The sequence below is a fragment of the Ursus americanus genome, chromosome 6 (assembly GCF_024610735.1).
Source record: "Ursus americanus isolate L20-20 chromosome 6, mUrsAme1.1.p, whole genome shotgun sequence".
NCBI classification, from domain to species: domain Eukaryota; kingdom Metazoa; phylum Chordata; class Mammalia; order Carnivora; family Ursidae; genus Ursus; species Ursus americanus.
This window is the reverse complement of record NC_142132.1, coordinates 16,396,522-16,415,759: the sequence shown is the minus strand read 5'-3', so window position 1 is coordinate 16,415,759 and position 19,238 is coordinate 16,396,522. Positions and strand designations below refer to the sequence as shown.

General features: G+C 47.8%; 1 long non-coding RNA gene across 8 annotated transcripts in view; it reads right to left on the bottom strand.

The window, feature by feature from the left end:
- The window catches only part of LOC123795976 (uncharacterized), a 148,748-nt gene that overhangs the window by 73,774 nt on the left and 55,736 nt on the right, over positions 1 to 19,238 (bottom strand). For 7 of the 8 annotated variants that reach the window (XR_015724723.1, XR_015724721.1, XR_015724722.1 and 4 more), the window contains exon 4: positions 14,243 to 14,322. The exons of the other annotated variant lie outside the window; for it this stretch is intronic. This is a non-coding gene — a long non-coding RNA (uncharacterized LOC123795976). The remainder of the gene's footprint in view (positions 1 to 14,242; positions 14,323 to 19,238) is intronic. 8 annotated transcript variants of the gene reach the window in all.

The window sequence follows — 19,238 nt, the reverse complement described above, 5'->3', positions numbered from 1 at the left end:
GAAGTGCTACTTTTGTAAATATAGCTTGTAACGAGGTATTGATGTGACTTGGGGCCCCAAACCTATAATGAGGGCCCAGAGATGAAAACAGGGTCCTTATGTGCCCCAGCCTCTGAAAAGAGCCATCAGGTAAGGGGATGGGAGCCAGTGCCGCACTTACTAAGAAATGGCAAACCCTTCCTCACTCCTCCCACAGGCGGTCCACAAAGTTCAGGGGAAGCTCAGTGCCACTGTGGCCTTTGGTCTCTGGGAAGGCCCAGTGTCTAGCAAAAGCAATTCTCTTCTGTCCTTATCAGGGGGGAGAGAAGAGTGCTTTTCTCCGTTGTGGTCTGACCTAAGCCAGCCTGATGGTTCATAATTACTGGGCTGTTTTTCCAGGTAGTATGGGTAGCTTCTGATAGATTGAGATAGGAGAGGGTGAACAGTCTCTCACTCCACAATCTAGAAGTCCTAATCAAATTCTGACACACATATTAACTTTTATAAGCAAGCAGGCATAACAAAACAAAACATAACAGTCCTCCAATCTGCCTGTAAGCTTGATAAGGTCCCCGTGCTCTGTCCTCAGGTTCCCTGGAGGCAATTGTGAGAGTATGCTACTGGTGGTGAGTTTCGGCCAACCCTCTATAGTTATCATCAAGATTCCCATGTTAAGGGGCAGCTGGGTGGCTCAGTCGTTAAGCGTCTGCCTTCAGCTCAGGGCGTGATCCCGGAGTCCTGGGATCAAGCCCCGCATCGGGCTCCTCTGCTGGGAGCCTGCTTCTCCCTCTCCCACTCCCCCTGCTTGTGTTCCCTCTCTCGCTGGCTGGTTCTCTCTCTCTCTGTCAAATAAATAAATAAAATCTTAAAAAAATATATTCCCATGTCAAGAGGCTAAACGGCTAGATGGATCTTAGGCTCAAAATGGCAATCCAGAAGGAATAGGCTGTTGAACTTTCTCGGTTCCTATACTCTGTTTGTGCAAGGATAGAGGTATCCATCCACCATTTCTAGCCAACTGATTCACACATCTTGAACACCACGTGTTTCACCAATATAAGAATTATTTCTGAACATCCCTATGCTAATTAATAAACCTTTGAGTGTTGATCTGAGATAAAAGTGTCTCTGTCAAAGTCCTGGCAGAAAACAGCATGCTCACACGACGTGCAGGAAGAACATATAAGAAGGCAGCAGCACCAAGGTGGGGTCCAGTAAAAAGAAGCAACACACGGAAGCAGAAGCACCCCAGGCGGGCAGCGGAGAGAGGCTTTGCCATCTTGTCTGAAGCCTGACAGGACAGAAGAAGAAGAGTTTTTCAGAAGCTGGAGGGATCTGTAGCTGGACAGAGGGGGGCTCAGCCGCAGCTGGAGCCTTGGGTGGAGGAAAGGGGCCACTGCTGATTCGTAGCCCCAAAGAGCTTGCTTGGGTTGCGGATGGAGAAGGGGGATAAACACCCTAGCCTCTCCATCCTGCCAGCCTGCAGTCTCCTGCTCTGCTTCCCACCAGCTGAATCTTACAGGAAGCCAGAGGCAGGGAGGCAGGGTCAGTGCCATTCACCAAGGTCAGCTCTCAGGGCCCCCACTGGGCAGTGTGGAGGATGGAGAATGTATCTGGAGGTCATCTAGCATAACGGTTGAGGCTTTGGACTCCTCAAATGCAAACCCACCACTGTGAGAGTGTGGCTTCCTGGTGAGTGTACCCCAAATGTTGACTAGCTTCTCAGAGTTCAACCCCAACACCCATGTATATGTCATACCATATATGGTAGAGTGTTTGAAAGTACATTACAGATAATATAACACCTTCACTGAAGTGAGCTAAGTCATTCTTGAAAACTGGGAGCACCTGCAAAGTGCAGAGCTTGGCATGTCATTCTCCAACTGCATATGTGCTCAGGGAGCTGAGTTGGTGATCTGCACTGGAACAGCCTACCTCCCAGAATTCCAGAACAGCCTTCTAAAGGTGCAGCTGAAGTGTCAACTCAGAGGAAACCCTCAGAAAAAAATGGGGTGTATCCCTTAGGATGCAGTATGTTTATTAAGTCAGAGACTCCTGCATGGTACTGTCTCCAGTAGGAAAGATACATGAGTTTAGAAACCAAGGGGTGGAAGCAGCAGTGCATGGCTCCACTTGCCATCACTTCCGACGACCCACTGGGAATCTTGAGTTTCCTGTCCCTCAACTCTGGATTCTGCCTGGTTGAAGGTCCTGGTCTCCCAAAGGGACCCATTCTTGGTAGGGGACACAGCAAGTGTCCCACTGAACTATAATTTGTGGCTGCCACGTGTGCTTTGAATTCATGCCCAAGGATCAGCAGGAGAAGAGAGAAAACATTATACTGGCAGGGATATTGACCTTGATAATCCGGAGAACAGAGATGTGTTTATATTACAGGGGCAGAGAGGAATATGTGTGACTCCAGGCCACCCACTTGGGCACCACCTGGTGTTCCCTTGCCTCTCCGTAACTAGAAGTAGACATGAGCACCAGCCCAAGCCTGCAAAGAGTTTGTTATCAAGGGTTTAGATATTCCCAGGAATGACAGTTCTGGTCATACCACTAAGTGAGCCACCAAGACCTCCCAAGGTGACAGCAGAAAATGAGAGGCATTTAGAATGGAGAGGAGAAGGGAGAGGTTGAGTACTGGTTGTGAGTCCAAGATCAAGTGCATTGAAGTGGCTGTGAGAATGTGTCAGTAGACCTCCAACTACAGGGAGTGAAATCAACCTAAGGGTCCCAGCTGTCACCCCTGAAATCTACTGCCAGCCTTTCATAGAGGCCAGTGAATGACATGGTAGGGAGTCTAAGTTGGCCCCCTTTCTGGGACACCGGAGACTCCTCTCTCAGCCAATTTTGGCTGCCCCACTCCCAACAGCCTTGTGAACCTGCCTGGGCCGCACAGCAGTCTAGATGCTTCCCCTCGGATCAGATCTGCCCCGTGGTCTTATCCAGCTCCCTCCACATTCTCCCCCACACAGCTGTTCTAATAAAATCCTTCCCTATCGAATCCTGCCTTGGAGCCTACTTATTAGAGGACCACACCAACACAGTGACCACAAAGCCTTAGGTAAAGCCCTTCTCACCTCCAGGTCTCCCTGTCCCCTACTGTGAAATAAGGGTGCCCTCTAAAGTTTCATTTTGCCTCTCGTGTAACTGGTCCAAAGGCTGGCCCAGACTGACATTACAGCTGGGGCTGGGCACTTCCCTTGGGGAGAATCAACCCTCTCAGGCCTCATTCTGAAGATTCCCGACCCCCACCTAGGGCAGAGTAAGTGTGTTAAGACCCTCTTGCCTTGGTATAGGACCCGTGCAGAGACAGAAGCCAGGCTCCTTTCTACACTTCCTGCTTCTGTCTTTTGCACGCAAGCACTTGGACCACAAGTTAACCCAAGGGTCATTGGGCACTTTGGCAAAGCTCTAAGTAAAGCCTCCCAGTGCCATTCCTGGAGACACCTTCACCCTTACAAACGCACATTCCAACTCAAGGTCTTACGTCCTCCTGGCCCCTAAGATGAAGAACCAAAATAAGCCTTGGGAAAACTGTGGATTTTGCTCAATTGGAGCCTTAATTTTTTTTTTCTACCCTGGGAAATGAAGGCTCTCCCCTTCTGCTTCTAGAACAAAGGGTAACTAGTCTTTGGAGGAGAAAAAAACTTATGTACAGCTCTATATCAAAATGTCTCCTAATCTTGAGATCCTATCTAGGACAGCCTATATTTTCAAGCTTCAGTTCAAGTTCGTGTCCTTTGGTTGCCTTTAACTCAGTGTCTCCCCCATTGCTGACGCAGGGGGAAACATGTGCTTTGCTCTCAAAAACAAAAAGGAAAAAAAGAAGAAGAAAAAGAAAGTTCACATCTCGGGGGCTGTGTTTTGTTCTGGATTCGGTACCGAATTCAGAATCATTTAGCTTCAATTAAGAAAGACAATTTGGATTTTCTTTACCACGCAGTGTCTCCCTCTTCTCCTCCTAGCACCATCAACCAACCATACCTGCATTTTATCTGCTTCTGCCTCAGTGGCCTTCTGCCTCCAACGGAATCAAGGCAAATGGTAGAACGCAGGTGGTTACGATGAACTAAGGTGTAAGTCTATCTTGGCTTGAGCACTTCCGTTCCCGAAGCGGCCGTGAAGGTTGGCAGGTGACAAAATTCTCAACAGAAGTGGAAGAGCTGCCTAGCCCAGAGAGCACCTCAAATGTAGAAACCACAAGAGAAATCAGAGGACAGGAGCTGGGGTGGGGTTTTCCAAAGTCCAGCTCCCTCTGCTTCCACCTAAGCCTTGAGAGAGGCATGGACCACAGAGCCCCTGTAGGTGGGAAGGTGCCGTTAGGCAGGGACTTGTCCTGGATACAGCTTACCCTCTCTGACTTCACCCCGTCTCTGTGCCATGTATGCCTGCCTTTCCCCTCATGATGCAGTGCTGGGCTCTCAGTGAGTAGAATTCTCAATCAGGGAGCTTGCTGCATGGCTGTTTAGCAGTCATGCTGGGCCCGACATCCAAATCAGGGAGGCCTTCCTCAAGGCAGTCACCCTGACAGCCTCTCCCCATCTCCCACCTCCTCTCTCTCTCTCTCTCTCTCTCTTTTTTTTTTTTTAACCAACAAGGCTCTGGGCACTCAAAGTGGTTTGAGCTTTCTTTTGGAAGCGCCTTGCAAGGCCGTTCAAATAGTCTCGCAGGACACGGGGCTACAAGAACTACTCCCCATCTCTTCATTTGTGAAATATGTTGTCACCCCCTTGGAAACTAGCACATGTCTCTCGTTGCTGTTCCAGGTAAGGAATCATCCAATTCTGTGTTACCGCTTGTGTTACCATCAGGCAGTTCCGCACGGGTTGCTCTGGTCCATTTCTGGTAATGGGACAGATGGGGTTATGCGGCCACTGATAACTAACGCGCCTTCAGCACAAGAGTGGGTGAGATGTAAATGTAGCCCTCTTCCTGCGCCCCAGCTCTCTGTGGGGGCACAATTCTGCATGGCTCTCTTACATTTCTGCACATCTTGTGAGCAGAAGCAGCGGCCGCCCTCATTCTGGATTCTTTTTCCAAGCATGTTTGCAAAATAAGCTGCCTGAGAAGATGTGGTTTCTCCCTCCTGAGGAAAGAACGGATTTGCTCACAGCTTGGAAAACAGATAGTCTCTCCCAGCAGAACAAAGACATACAGACTTATGATCTCGCATAAAAAAAGGGACTACCTCCTTGTCGTGCCAGAGGCAGGCATGTTTCCTGACCAATATAAAAGATTTGGCTCACTGACTTCAAGGTTGCTTTCCTAGAATGAAACCCACTGTGCACAGGCATTTTCTGGTCCTCTTCACTGTGTGGAAATCGGGGTGCACTGGACCCCCACGAAGGCTCTGGCAACTGCTGCTGTTGAGAGAAATACACTGGCCTTTGTCTCTGACCTGGCAATCTTACACCTTCTGCCAACATTCCTGAAACTGGGGCGCTGATGTGTAGATAAAAGAGGCTGCCTCGATTTTGACATCTCTATTCCAGCCAGGAATGAGGTCTCCTTGGTGAGAAGCAGAGCCGACCAGAGAAAGGGTCCTAGAGAAGTTATCTGAATAGGCCAGGCCTGTCTGGAGCCCGTATTGGTTTCCAGTAGCTGCTGTAACAAATAGTACCAACCAAGGATTTCAAACAGCAGACATGTGTCCGTCCTGGAGGTCGGCCGTCTGAAACCAAGGTGTTAGCAGGGCTGCGTTCCCTCTAAAGGCTCTAGGGGAGATTCAGTTCTTTGCCTCTTCTTCCTTCCAGCAGCTGTTGGCATTCCATAGCTCTGACTCCTCTCCTCTGTGTCTTCCCTCTGTGTGTCTCTTCTAAGGACATTTGTGCTTGGATTTAGGACCCACCTAGATAATCCAGGAGGATCTCATCTCAAGATCCTTAGCTTAATTACATCTGCAAATATGTGTTTTTCCAAATCAGGTAACACTCAGAAGTTCTGTGCATTAAGAAGTGGGCATGTCTTTTAGAGGGCCACCATTCAGCTCCCACATGAGGCCAAATTCGTGTCACCTGGATGGTCAAAACCCTCAAGCCATTCATATAATTTAAAGAGGTTCTGAACTGGTAGAGTTTTTAAGTAACTGGCAGAAACCAACACAAGTCCTCTTTGGAAAAAATGCATCCCCAACCTAGGCCTCAAAACAGTCTTACAAATAATTTCCCAAGGAAAATGAGCAGGTCATGGTAAAAAATAACTAAGATGTAAGTAAAACAAGGCACAACCAGTGAAAACCAGAAGAAAAGGATTTCCATGAGCTGTTCTAGGAAAAAGTGTACTGCAATGTAACTAAAATACTAAAGTCAAAATAACCCCCCCACCTACTGGCATTTTTAACCAGGGGCTCAATGGATCCCTAGAGATCGGTGGATGGCTCCCAGGAATGGCTGAACATCCCTTGAAGTTTTGTGCAGAAATTTTTATATGCGTATACTTTTTTTTTTTTTAAAGATTTTTATTTATTTATTCAACAGAGATAGAGACAGCCAGCGAGAGAGGGAACACAAGCAGGGGGAGTGGGAGAGGAAGAAACAGGCTCCCAGTGGAGGAGCCCGACATGGGGCTCGATCCCATAACGCCGGGATCACGCCCTGAGCCGAAGGCAGACGCCCAACCACTGTGCCACCCAGGCGCCCCAACGTATACTTTTTCTTGAGAGAAAATTCATAGATTCCATGAGCCTATGATTGGATTTTAAAACAGTACCTAACTGGGGCTCCTGGGTGGCTCAGTCAGTTATGCATCTGCCTTTGGCTCAGGTCATGATCTCAGGGTCCTGGGATCCTGGGATGGAACCCAGCGTCTGGCTCCTGGCTCAGCAGGGAGTCTGCTTCTCCCTCTGTCCGTCTGCACCCCCACACACACACACACTCACATGCATGCTCTCTTTCTCTCTCAAATAAAAATCTTAAAAAATAAAATAAAATAAAACAGTACCTAACCCTGAAAGAATTTTAAATCCTGAATTTTAAATCTAATATGTGCCAAGTAGACACTAAAGGCATTTTGGAAAATGTTGAAGATGTTCTTACAGGAAGAACTTTTAAATCACGGAAAGTCAGAAGCAATGAAACTCGAAATTATGACTATTCTTATCATGATCATTCCCCATTGGGAATGAGTTTCTGGGAGACATGGGAATTGTGAGAAGGCCACTTCCTTCATATTTCCGAACACTAGCACTATTGATCTTGGAATTAATGTAATAATAGGGATTGTTGGTGATGACAGGGATGCAAAAGCAATAGCCCACATCCTGAAAGAATTTTCATGTGAAATCAATAGATGAAATCAGCCTTGGAAAGCAAGGCTAAAGTAGCAGTGTGCCCACTTCTATGTCATGCTCATTCCCCCCCTTCATGCCTTCTTCCACATCATTTCGCCTGGAAGGTTCTCCCCTACCCCCCACCCTTTATCTTTTCATATTCCATCCTTCTTCAAAGTCAAGTTCAAACCTTATCACGAAGGCTTCAAGCCGCCATGAAGTCTTTTCCAGATTCTTGGGCCAGTGCTGCCAGCTGGCTTGCCTGCTAGCTCTCTGTCTTTGTCTCTTTTTCTTTCCCTTGAATGTCTATAATTTTCATGGTTTTGCTCATTTAACAAATATTTAGTTTAAATGGCCAAATTTAGCATTTGTTTTCATTCAAAACTACCTTGGTTGCATAAGAAAGTCCATTTAAATTAGCCTAAGCAAAGAGAGGAAGAGAGAAGAGAGAGGAAAAAAAGAAAGAGACACACAGGGACAGAGAGAAAGAATTTATTGGACCTCTGAACCAAATAATGGAAAGAACAAAAACAAGGGTATAATTCACCTGAGGCTGTTAGTAGTGACAGCTGTCAAGCTTCTCTCTCAGTATCTTGTCCCTTCTGTATTTTAGTCTTTCTTCCATGATGGTGGACATGGCTGATGGCAGTATAAACTCATAACCCAGCAGCTCCATGATCAGAGAGAAAAAAAGATCTGCTCTTTTAGATCCATTGTTTTGTTGTTGTTTCTATGGGGTTTTGGTTTTGGTTTTGGTTTTGTTTATTTAAGCAGGCTCCATGCCCAGCATGGAACCCAACACAGGGCTTGAACTCACAACCCTGAGATCAAGATCTGAGCTGAGATCAAGCGTCAGATGCTTAACTGACTGAGCCACCCACGTACCTCTCTTTTAGATCCATTGTTAAAAATTTCAAAAAAGAACTCTTATTGACTTGGTTGTGTCATATGTTCACCTTTCACGCAATCACTGCAGCTAAGGAGTTGAGGTCCAATGATAAGCCTATCCTGAGTCAACTGACCTCTGCCATGGCCTGCGATGTCTTTTCTAAGAAGAGAAGAAAGTCTGCTAGACAGCAAGAACAGACCCTATATGGATTGACACTGATCTGCCTTGAAGTCTTACTATGATAAACTCTTTAGAGAGTCTGCCCTATTTTACAAGAGAGGTCAAATACCGCCTTCCACACTCACTCCATTCTTTGAGAAACTGCCTTGTCCACAGACCCTGCTGCCTAGGAACCTATATTTTGAACCCGTTGACACTGACCTCTATCCCACACCTCAAAGTGGGCATCGGACCAAGGACAGTCAATCTTCTGGTTGGCTCATGACCCATGACCTGGTACAAATGGATGACCACACTAGTTGGTTTTCTCTCTATCTTCCTCCCTCCCTCCCTCCCTCTCAAGAATTTAATGAATAAATTAGTCTATCCTAGTTTATTAACTGACTTGGTCAGTTAATGGCAGACGCTAAAACCAAAAGGTCAAAATGGAGAAGAGGTCGAAAAGATCATGACGGGTCAGGTGCAATCCAGAGTTATGGGGGAAAAAAAAACCTGGAAAAGCAGAGGCAGCAGAGGAACCATCTGGGAGTCAGCCTGATAGAAGCAGGCACATGGACTTAGCTGGTCACTGAAAAGGCAGAGCATAAGGTGACGATCCATGAACTCACTGAACAAAAATATAAGGAACACTTCCTTTGGGCCACACTTTGGGCTGCTTACAGGGACATGGCTGTGAATAAGATGAACACCTTTCTTACAGACTCGCAGGAGTGCAGAGCTAAATAAAAAGCACACACATCTCCAGGGAGCGGTATGAGGAGGAAGACACCTGCTGTTGGCATATCTAGCAAGAACCACAAGTGATCTCCCCTGTGTGTTCTTTGTGATGCCCGGTGCTCAAGGCTCTATTCTTGGAGCTCCATGAAATTGTGCCATAGGAATCCTTATCTCAGGATAAGTAGGTCTCAGCTCAGCCAAGTAGGTCTCTCTTCCATGCAGTAAAGACACTCAGTCTCCTCTCCTATTATTTACCTCCAGCGACACAGGAAGAAGTCAATAATTATTAGCTATTGGGTGATTTGAAGCAGCACCAACTGACTATAGTCCAAAGCCCACTCCTTGGAATCTTGGGAACAGGGGATTTTACTGAGACGGAAGATACAACTCTGAGTTGTATCTGCTTTTGCTGCACCAACTTCGGTGCTAATGCAAGCTTCTCATACCACAGCATCCTAGCCGTTCAGGGCTCTTGGGTTATTACAAGTCCAAAACTATTTTCTGGGCCTTGGTCTTCTTAGCATATGAATTAGAAAGACCAGGATTTTCAGTGGAATGTATGCTACATGCTCAAAAGAGAAAGGTGAGTTAAAATTAAAGAAGAGCTCCTGAATGGGATGTGGCCCAATGATAACAGAGAAGCCATAGTATTCGGGGTGCCGGGATGGAAGAGGGGCCGAGGCTACTGCCCCCTTTGGGTGCTAAGGTAGATTGTAGCGGTATCTGCTATTTCTGCCTATGCTGTTCCCAGCTACACAACCGCATCAGTGTCAAGCCACCGCCCCCTTCTCTTCCCACCCTTTTTGTGTGCTTATAAGGCAGTTCAAATTTGGTTTCTGTCACTTGCTATCAGAAGAGTCAGGAAGGTTCTATTCGGTTCTGTCTCTGCCTTCAGGAACCACACACTGAAACAAAGAAAGCCCAGGAGCCGTGTAAGTGGAAGGTCCCATGGGATTAATAGACACCAGCTTCCTTATGTGAGAGTCTTACCCAGACGCCTGTACCCCAGGTGTGAACGTGGGGCCAATGCAGGTTCTCCGGGGCACGTGTTGACATAAGATTAAGTTGCCCTGGGATACTCTACTTGGGAGCTATTTTGATTGAAAGAACTAAAAAATAATAATAATAATTATAGCACATCTCCTTCACTGAGTTATACCTTTCGGTGAAGGTGACTTGCACACAAGAATCTCCCCTTTGCATGTGGATAGAACTGGGATCCTAGCAGAGTGCACACTTTGGGTCAAAGCTTCTGGTATTTCCCTGTTTGCTACCTTTATTGCTCTGAAAAAAATAAAGTGCTCACATTTTTCTTTGTTTATGTCACAATTCCTTTATCAGTGGTTTCCTTTTTTTAAAAAAAAAAAGTCATTTGGTTTTCTTTATCTGTTTTTAAAGAGCCCAGTACATTTCAAAACCAGCCCGCTCCTCTGCTGATCACTAAGCTTCCCCTCCTGCGAGTATGGTCCAGCCTCACTTGAGCTCCAGGCATCTTTCTGCCTCTGGCCTCACCGGGTGTTTTCACGTGGACAGAGTGTGAAGGGCGAGGCCCGCAGGAAGCCGCACAAACACTGTGACACACTGTCTTGCAAAATCTCCCAGTGACCCATGTGGAGTGCAAAGTCCAACCTCCATCTCAGCCTGCAGGAAAGAGCCCTGTGGTCAAGGACGGTGACCCGCTGTGCCCTGGACCACCCCTCCTGTGACCAGGAAAGGCCCCCTTCTGTAATAACTGCAGCACTGGCCAGGGGAAATGCTTGTCCAGCCTCCTGGGAAACCCACAGCCAGAATCTCTTCGCCTGCTGCTAAGCGGGGCCGGAAGTCCAAAAGGGAATCTTTTCCAATTGCACCGCCAGGCCACTCAAAGACCACAGAGCCATTCCAGCGCTCCATGGAGGAGCATAGAGTAGCCATTGTCATGTAAAATTAGCCTGGGCAAAGCCCCAGGGAACATGCTGTTGGATGCCATCCTGTTCTCCCTGCACAAGGGCATGTGAGAGATAAAAGTGGTGCCAACCCCTGCTGTTGGGCATTAGCCTTTTCCCAGTTCTCCATGATCCAGCTCCTGCTTTCAAGCTCCCTCTTGCCCTGGGTTCGTAGATCACCGCATTTTCTCCCAGAGGCGCCCAGGAGAGGGAAGGCTCCTGGTGGTCACGAAGAGTGGGGGCAATCCAAGGAATGAATCCAGTGGCCTCCTATCTGCCAACGCTCCACTGAAAGCACGTCTTTGCACGGGGTTAGCAGACTGATTTGGCTTCCCTTCCAGGCCTGCCTCTCTCCATCAAATGTCTACTTTGCCCAAGATCACCTTTCAGCTTGATAACACAGAATGAGGCCACTGTCTGGTTGTCCCCCTGAGGCCTTTCATGCAAAGCCAAGACGCTGACGTTCTGCATAATACCTTCCCCAAAGAAGGCTGCAGTTTTCTCTCAATTCCTATGCAAAACACGGAGCTTGCCAATAGCAAATTGTTCTGACCCACGAGAGCCGGCTAGAGCCAGGACAACTTTTTTGTAAGCTTCTCATCAATTACTTTTTATTTTCCAAGCTGGACACACCCTGTGGAGCACGGCTAGAAGCGGAACTATGCTCAGAGAATATTCTGGCAGTGAAAACGCCGGGGTGCTAAATGAAACATCTATGCTCTCCCCATCAACTTCAACAAGTGGGCCTCACAAGCCACAGCGAGGATTATTCTGAACACTGTCATTTCTTGGCATCTCAGGCTGAATTTTCCAGGACACAAAGGCATGAGCATTCCATCATCTTCATCATTTTTATGGCCGGTGGGGAGGTAGAAGGGAGCAAATAATTGGATGCACCAAGTTATGGAACGAATAAAACTGTAAAACACTCATGATCCAGTAAGTCCCGGATCAAAGTGACTGGCTCTTAGAGATACCAAAAAATTGGCTTCCCTCACAATAAGAAGGGAAGATGGGACCTCCAGCAATGGGTCTGAAAGGGAGTCTTTCCCAGGCTTGAAGAAGCATACATGTCCCATTCACCAGCCAGTGCTCAAGGAAACGTGTCATCTAGGAAACTGACTCAGGGCTACAAACTAGGGGGAAATATTGGAAGGAAATAAATGAAAATATGCACACGAGTTGTGCCATGATGATGGGATGACTGGGTATTTTTTTCCATTCCTCTATTTTCCTAGTTTCCTGTATACCATAATAATTCATATATTTTTTTAGTTTCTTAAGAGAACCCCCCCTTTTTTTTAAGTATGTTCCCCAGCTAAACGCCCAGTTAAAAAATTTAGCCCTTATTCTTGCGTCCTTTGTCTTCTTCTGCTTAAGTATCTCAATGCATGTGTCCTCTCGATCTCTACCTTCTGGTCCCTAGGGCACACTGGGTACCATGTCACCATCTTTCTTTCTGACCATCCTCCTCCCCTAAATGGCTTCCCCATTGCTGGTCTCACTGAGCGTTCCGTCCATCCTCCAATGGCAGCCGGGGTGACTTTCTAAAATAGAAACCCTATCACGTCACTTTCCTGCTTAACTCTTCAACAGCTCTTCGTGGCCTCCAGGAGGCAATTTAAATTCCTCTCTGTAACATGCAGACCTGCCAAGCTCTTCAACTTCATCTCTTGTTCCCCAACAACCCTCCCCATGGCCACTACCACTTGGGGTCCTCGAGGTATCTTAGTCCAGCTCCTGGCCTTTATATAAGCCATTGCCTTTCCCCAAAAGCCCCCCCCCCCCACCTGGGCAGCCTCCTAGGCCTCCATGAAGCTCAAGCATCCCATACTTCCCCACCCAAGGAAATGCCGATGGCCGCGCGCTCTGTCCTAACACCGGGCCTGCCCATGTTGCAGCACCATAAACACAGCTTTGGAGCTACTCATGGCTGTTTTCATCTCTCTGTGGGCTCCTAGAGGGCAGGGGCCTTGGTTTGACTCACTTCTGGATCCCCAGTACCTGGCTTCTATAGTACTTGGCCAAAGCGAGAAGTTTGATAAATATTTGTTGATTTCAGAAGAGGAGTCAGTCAAGGAACTAAAATGTGGCTTTCTGCCCGAGCTATTATTTAGAACTGCAATGTCTACTTTACCACCAGTAGAAGCAAATCTTTTTTTTTTTTAATTGGATTGTCTAAGATACTTAAGCCAAATCACATCAAATGCCTATTGGTTCCCAGAGTCTAGGCTTTTTCTCTCTCCCACTGCTTACCCTCCCCCACTCCTCAGCCTAGCCCCTTCCACCAACCCACAGGAGTTTGCAGGGAAAATAAGAGAGGAGGCTAGAGGAGCTTGGTTGCCTGGGTTACAGCGTAGCTGTGCTCAGGAGGACGGCAGTGGCAAAAGATTATAGGTGTCAACACTGTATTACGGGAGGGTTCCTGTTTTAAAAGGTGTCTTCTCCTTGTAGAGGTATCCATCATAGTTACAGAAGCCCTAATTCAATCTCTTCGTGCAGTCACAGATCACTAACCCCTTGACAGAGCGTAAGGTGAGTTTATGGAGAGACTGGAAGCCGCTTTGGCCAAATGAGGATTAGCTAGAAATGTAGATACAACACCCCTGAAACGATAATGGGCGTTGGAAGCTAAGAGAGTGTGTACACGCAGCGGAGGGTCCAGAGTCTGGGCTTTTATCCATCCATCCACCCATCAGCTGTGTGGCCTTGGGTAAGTCACCCAACCTGTTAGACCCTCCGTTTCCTCAGTGTAAAATGAGGAGGAATTGGAGTCAGCGTCTTCTAGAGCTTGTGAAATCGGTTCAGGACACTAGAAGTCTTTGCACTTACAGGGAGGAAGGTAAGAACGTGGGCCAACAGGGAGAAGGATATGACTGTATATCCTGGGGCAGACTCCTTAAGCTCTTTGAGCTTTGGCTTCCTCATTTGAAAAATGGGGTTTAGATTGATTTATTTTTATTTCTTTTGAGAGAGAGTGGGCGTGCGAGCAGGGCAGGGGGCAGAGGGAGAGGGAGAGTCGTCAAGCAAGCAGACTCCCTGCTGAGCATGGAGCCCAACTCAGGGTTCAAACTCACCACCCTGAGACCACACCTTGAGCGGACATCGAGGTGGACCCTTAACTGACTGAGCCACGCAGGCGCCCCTCAACAATGGGATTTATAAGTGGAACTTCCAGAGCTGTCGGGAGGAATAGAAATGTGCAAATATGGAGTACCCATGGTCACTACTGGGTTTTGAGGCCACGGGGCATAGTAATTAAGGATGCAGACCCACCTGGTTTCAAATTCCAGTTCTGCCGTGTCATCTTGGACCCTGGGGTAAGCTCCTTACTTGCTCTGAGCCTCTGTTTCTTCCTGTGACAAATGAAGATAACGGTTGTGTGTACCTTAAAGGGTCCTTGTGAGGATTAAATAAAATCCATGAAAATCAATAACTGTAAGGCAAGCACTGGAGATCTGGCGGACAATACCTTCACCCTCTTCCTATCTAACGGGTGCATCAGACCCGGGGCTCACCCCTACTCCTGCTCCTTCAGCCCCCTCCCCCCTGAGTCATAAGGGTCCTTCCTTCCAATCCTTCCAGAGGGAAGAGGAAAGCAAGGTCACTGGCGAGGGGGCCCAAGGTGACCTTGGAGGCACCGAGAAAGCAGGCCTGGAACTCATCTGCCCTCAGAGCCCGCCAGTTCACCCACCTAACCTCCCTTGGTTTCCGAAGCTTAAAATAGCCTGAACCGGTGTGGCCACATTTTCGCCTGCCACTCGCAGAGAGCCCCCAGGGTGTTTTCAAAGCCGCTCCTCGCTTCTCGGTAGCCCAGCTCCAGTTACAAGTTATTCATACACACCAGGCTCCCACATGTCCGTCCCAAAAATGTGTTCGGAGTGTTTTCCTGCTCGGGCCCCTCTCCAGGCAGCCCCGCTTGCTTAGACGGGTCAGGCCCATCAGCTTCTTCAATCAGCCGGGCCTGCGAAGCCCTGCCAGCCGCTGGGCAGAGGGAAGTGACAACCGGCTCTGAGTGCAGGGCCACATGATGGGAAAGAGCTGCGCTGGGTGTCAGGTGTTCTAGATCCAGCACCGCCGGTCACCCCGTTGTGCGACCTTGAAGAAGTTGCCTCACCTCTCTGGATCTTGAAGAGGTGTCGTGGAGACCAGGGCTTTCTAGATCTTTCAAATGGACTCTGTTCTCCACTGCGCACTGGCTTCATTCTCGGACCTTATCTGATGTCAAGATAGCTTCCAGCAGCCCCCAAACCAATGCTTCTCATGTTCACAACGGGCAGGAAACAGAGAGAGCTTTTCTTCCCCCTCAGTGACCCAACCAAAGTCCTGACTCTTGTTTCTTGAGTTGAGGGGGGGGCACAGGAACCGGCCCTCAGAGCCCATTCCGACCCCTCTAGGAAGGCTTCCCCGCGCTGCAAAGGCTGCAGCCTGAAAATCTGTATCCCCAGCCTCCGGCGCAGCCAGACGGAAGAGCTGCCACCACCACATGTCCCGGGGTGAGGTACCATGGTCTTGCTGCCCCGGCTGTGGCTCCCAGACCTGGACAGCTGTTCCCGTGGATGGTCTCTAGCTTCACGGGGGTTGAGAAGCTTTGAAGCCTGGATTGTTAACAACTGGGTACATTTTTGAATACGACGGTTTGGGGGTTGGGGGCTCCTCCCTCTCCACCTTCTTGCTTGATCCCTGGTGAGCAGAAGCATTTTTCCTGAAGATCCAGCAAGAGTCTGCTCCTCCAGGCTTTCTACGGACTTCATGAGCACCTGTTTCCCTGCATAAAATATCTTTCCACTTAAAAACTGCCAGAGTCATTCCCGTTCCCTGTCTTCAACTCCTGACTGGGGTGCCATCCCTGAACCAGTCACGGGGCTGCAGGGAAAGGACTGTGCTGATTGCCCAGGCCTGGAGCACATGCTCACCCAGGAAGTCTGGGCTAGTGGTCTCTGCCAAAAGATACAGACTAAGAATCATTTCCTGAAATTACTATTAGTTTAGCATTGCCCAATCGCCTAATAATAATTAAATTACAGTGATCAAAGGAAAGAGGGAATGGCTATTGGGCAACAAGAAAACAAATGTCCACTACATGTTCCAGCGCAGACGTCTGGGGAAGAAACCCTGGAAGACAGAAGCGGAATCGCGGATGATGTCGAGATTCTGCTCAGGCCAAAGCTGGGGCACAGTAGACACTGGCAGGACTGTGCCAAGATCCCCTCCATTTCCTTCCCTGGCTCATGCGTCCAACCCCTGGCCCTGTGTGCTCTGCTTCTGGCCCACACCCGCGACTCACTCCAGAAGACTACCCTGTGTGGCTACACCTGCAGAGAACCGGGGCCACCTGGGAACTCACTTGGTCGGGTCGGCCCTTGACCAATGACTGCCCGGTGCAGAGGGATGGACGACCGGCTCTCCTGCCCCAGGTGTGAACTCCTCCGAGGGACAACTGACCTCACGGGGCTCCCCTGCAGGACCAGGCTGAGGCTGGGACTTCACCGGAGAACACCCCTGCACTCAGCTTCTCCCGCTCCTTGTCCTGCTCCCGGCCCCTCCCACCCCCGGTCCCTGGGAAGACTGCTTTCCTAAGTCATGCACACGTGAATCTCCATCTCAGGGTCTGCTTCTAGGAACCCGGCACGTACTGATATCGTCACAAGTGTTCACACCTATGAGAACCTCCATCTTTACTCTGGCTCACTTGGAATGTGACATTGTCAATATTGAGGTGAGTCCGACCTCTGAGCTAGGATTCTGGATACAACACGGTTCCCCCCTTTATAGAAAGGAGGTCACTACATGGGGAACTTTTTGTAATTCCTTCCTTGCCCTTCACCTAAGGTGACAGCCGTGCAAACCTAGGAAAGAATCAATTAATCTTGGTTTTATTTTCACCGCTCCTTGATTAAAAATGCTAATGGCTACCAGAGGTGTTCACTTAAACCCCAAGTTCCTACGTTAAATATTTGAGGAAAGAACCATTTTCCTTTCATTTATTTAAAAAAAAAAAAAAAGATCGGTGGTGAAGACAGCCATCCTAAGGTACAGGAGGCTTCTTGGCAGCTCGGGTCCCACAGAGTTTCCTGAGGAAGGGGAGGTCGGGGAGGTAGGAGAGGCAAAGCCATGGGGAGCAGGTGGCAGGATGGATGGGAGGTCTCCTAGCAGCTCTGCTGCTGACAGATGAGGTGAGCCGGCCATCATGGAACCAAAGACTTCTCGGAGTCCACTTCTTCGTCTAGTGAAATGATTGCTTCCTGGATCCTTTCTCACCCTAAAGTCCTCTATCCCCACCAAGGATGTCTACACAGCTACATGGCACTAGACTCTAATACTGAATATTTAATATTTTTTCATAGAAACCAGAAGGGAGTAGAAGCAACTTATTGTATTGTGTCCTTTTATTTTTCTAAGAAGTAAGTAAATTCACTGCACTACCTGCAGATACATAAAGGCTAAAGGCTGACCTCACAGCATCCAAGAACAATTCCTGATCCCAGCCAAGAGGAACATTGGGAATTTCCTTCTTAAGCAGCTGTTCAAGTGTCCAAATCAGTAACATCTTTGTCTTGGACCCATGCAACCCACAGTCTCTCCACCTCCCACCAGGAGAGACCATTATTTGGGAGATGGTTATACTGTAAGAAAACCTCTGTTTGCCAAATTGGAGGTTGGGTAATTACAATTCCAGGACTTCATGTAGGTGGTTTCTTCAAAGGCTTTCATTTATTTGCTGCTTAGCACAGAAGAAACCTCATTTATGTCATTTCTTTTTCTCCCAGGGAAGCTAAGAGCTCAGTACAGCTAATGAACTACGTACCACTGTATCACTGACTTTAATATGGCTCCAGGCAACTTAATGCTAAAGCAATTTGATGATTTGATGTTATAAAAAAGCATCTATTTTATTGAGAATGGAAGATCAACCACTCAAGTGTCCATCAGAAAACGTTATAGCTGCTAAAAGGCATTTGTTTGTAAAGGGAGGGAGGGAGAGTGACAGAGAGAGAGAGGGAGAAAGAGAAAGAGAAAGAAAGAAAGAAAGAAAGAAAGAAAGAAAGAAAGAAAGAAAGAAAGGAGGGAGGGAGGGAGGGAGGAAGGAAAGAAGGGAAAGAAAGAAACACAAGTTTATACCTGCTGCTGAATCTTAACCCCTGGCAGACTAGCCTGACAGCGTCCAATAGAAATATGATATGAGCCACATGTGTAGTTGGAAAGTATCTAGTAATCATACTAAAAAAAATGCAAAAAAACAAAAAATAGTTGAAATAACTTTGAGTAACATTTTATTTGACCTAATATATCCTATAACCTCACCTAATATATTCGAAATGAAAATATCATTTCAAAATATGATCAATATAAAAATTATCAATAAGTCATATTGCATTGCTTTTTACCCCCCTAACTTTTCTAAAGCTTCATAGTTCAGTGTGTTTTTTTGCACTTGGAGCACATCTCAATTTGAGCTTGCCTCATTTCAAGTGCCCAACCGTCCCATGTGGCCACCATGTCGTATGGTGCCAGTCTGATGGAGAGTCCTCGCTGGCAGGTCACCCGTGATCTGTAATCATCAAGTCAGATGGCCTCTTCTCACACCCAAGCCTCTTCCAAGTTCTCCTTGAGATCTTTTCTCCTTAAGGCACATTTAACTACCTGTTCCTTGACACTTTCTCCTCCTCTAATTTATAAAAGACAACATTCCCGGTTCTTCTCCTGTCTGGCCACTGCTATACTCACAGAGTTCTTGCTGCCCTCCAAGCATAAACTGTCAAGATGTCAAGCTGCCCCCCTCTCTCTCTCTTTCCTTCCCCCCTCCTCTCTGGACAGCTCCCAAAGCCAGGCTCGCAGGCTGGTCCTGGCCCCTCAGTTCCAGTCACACATTCCCAGTTGCTTAAAGGACATCTTCCCCTAGCATACCTCAGCTCCTAAGACCAAACGTTCGAGATCAATCCTACCTTCTCCTACTACCCACTCCAGCTTCCCCCCCCCATTTCAGTTTTTGTTCATGTCAGCATCGCCACTCAACAAATATTTATTTATTTATTTATTTATTTATTTATTTATTTATTTATTTATTTATTTTTAAGATTTTATTTATTTATTTGACAGAGATAGAGACAGCCAGCGAGAGAGGGAACACAAGCAGGGGGAGTGGGAGAGGAAGAAGCAGGCTCATAGTGGAGGAGCCTGACGTGGGGCTCGATCCCGTAATGCCGGGATCACGCCCTGAGCCGAAGGCAGATGCTTAACTGCTGTGCCACCCAGGCGCCCCCTCAACAAA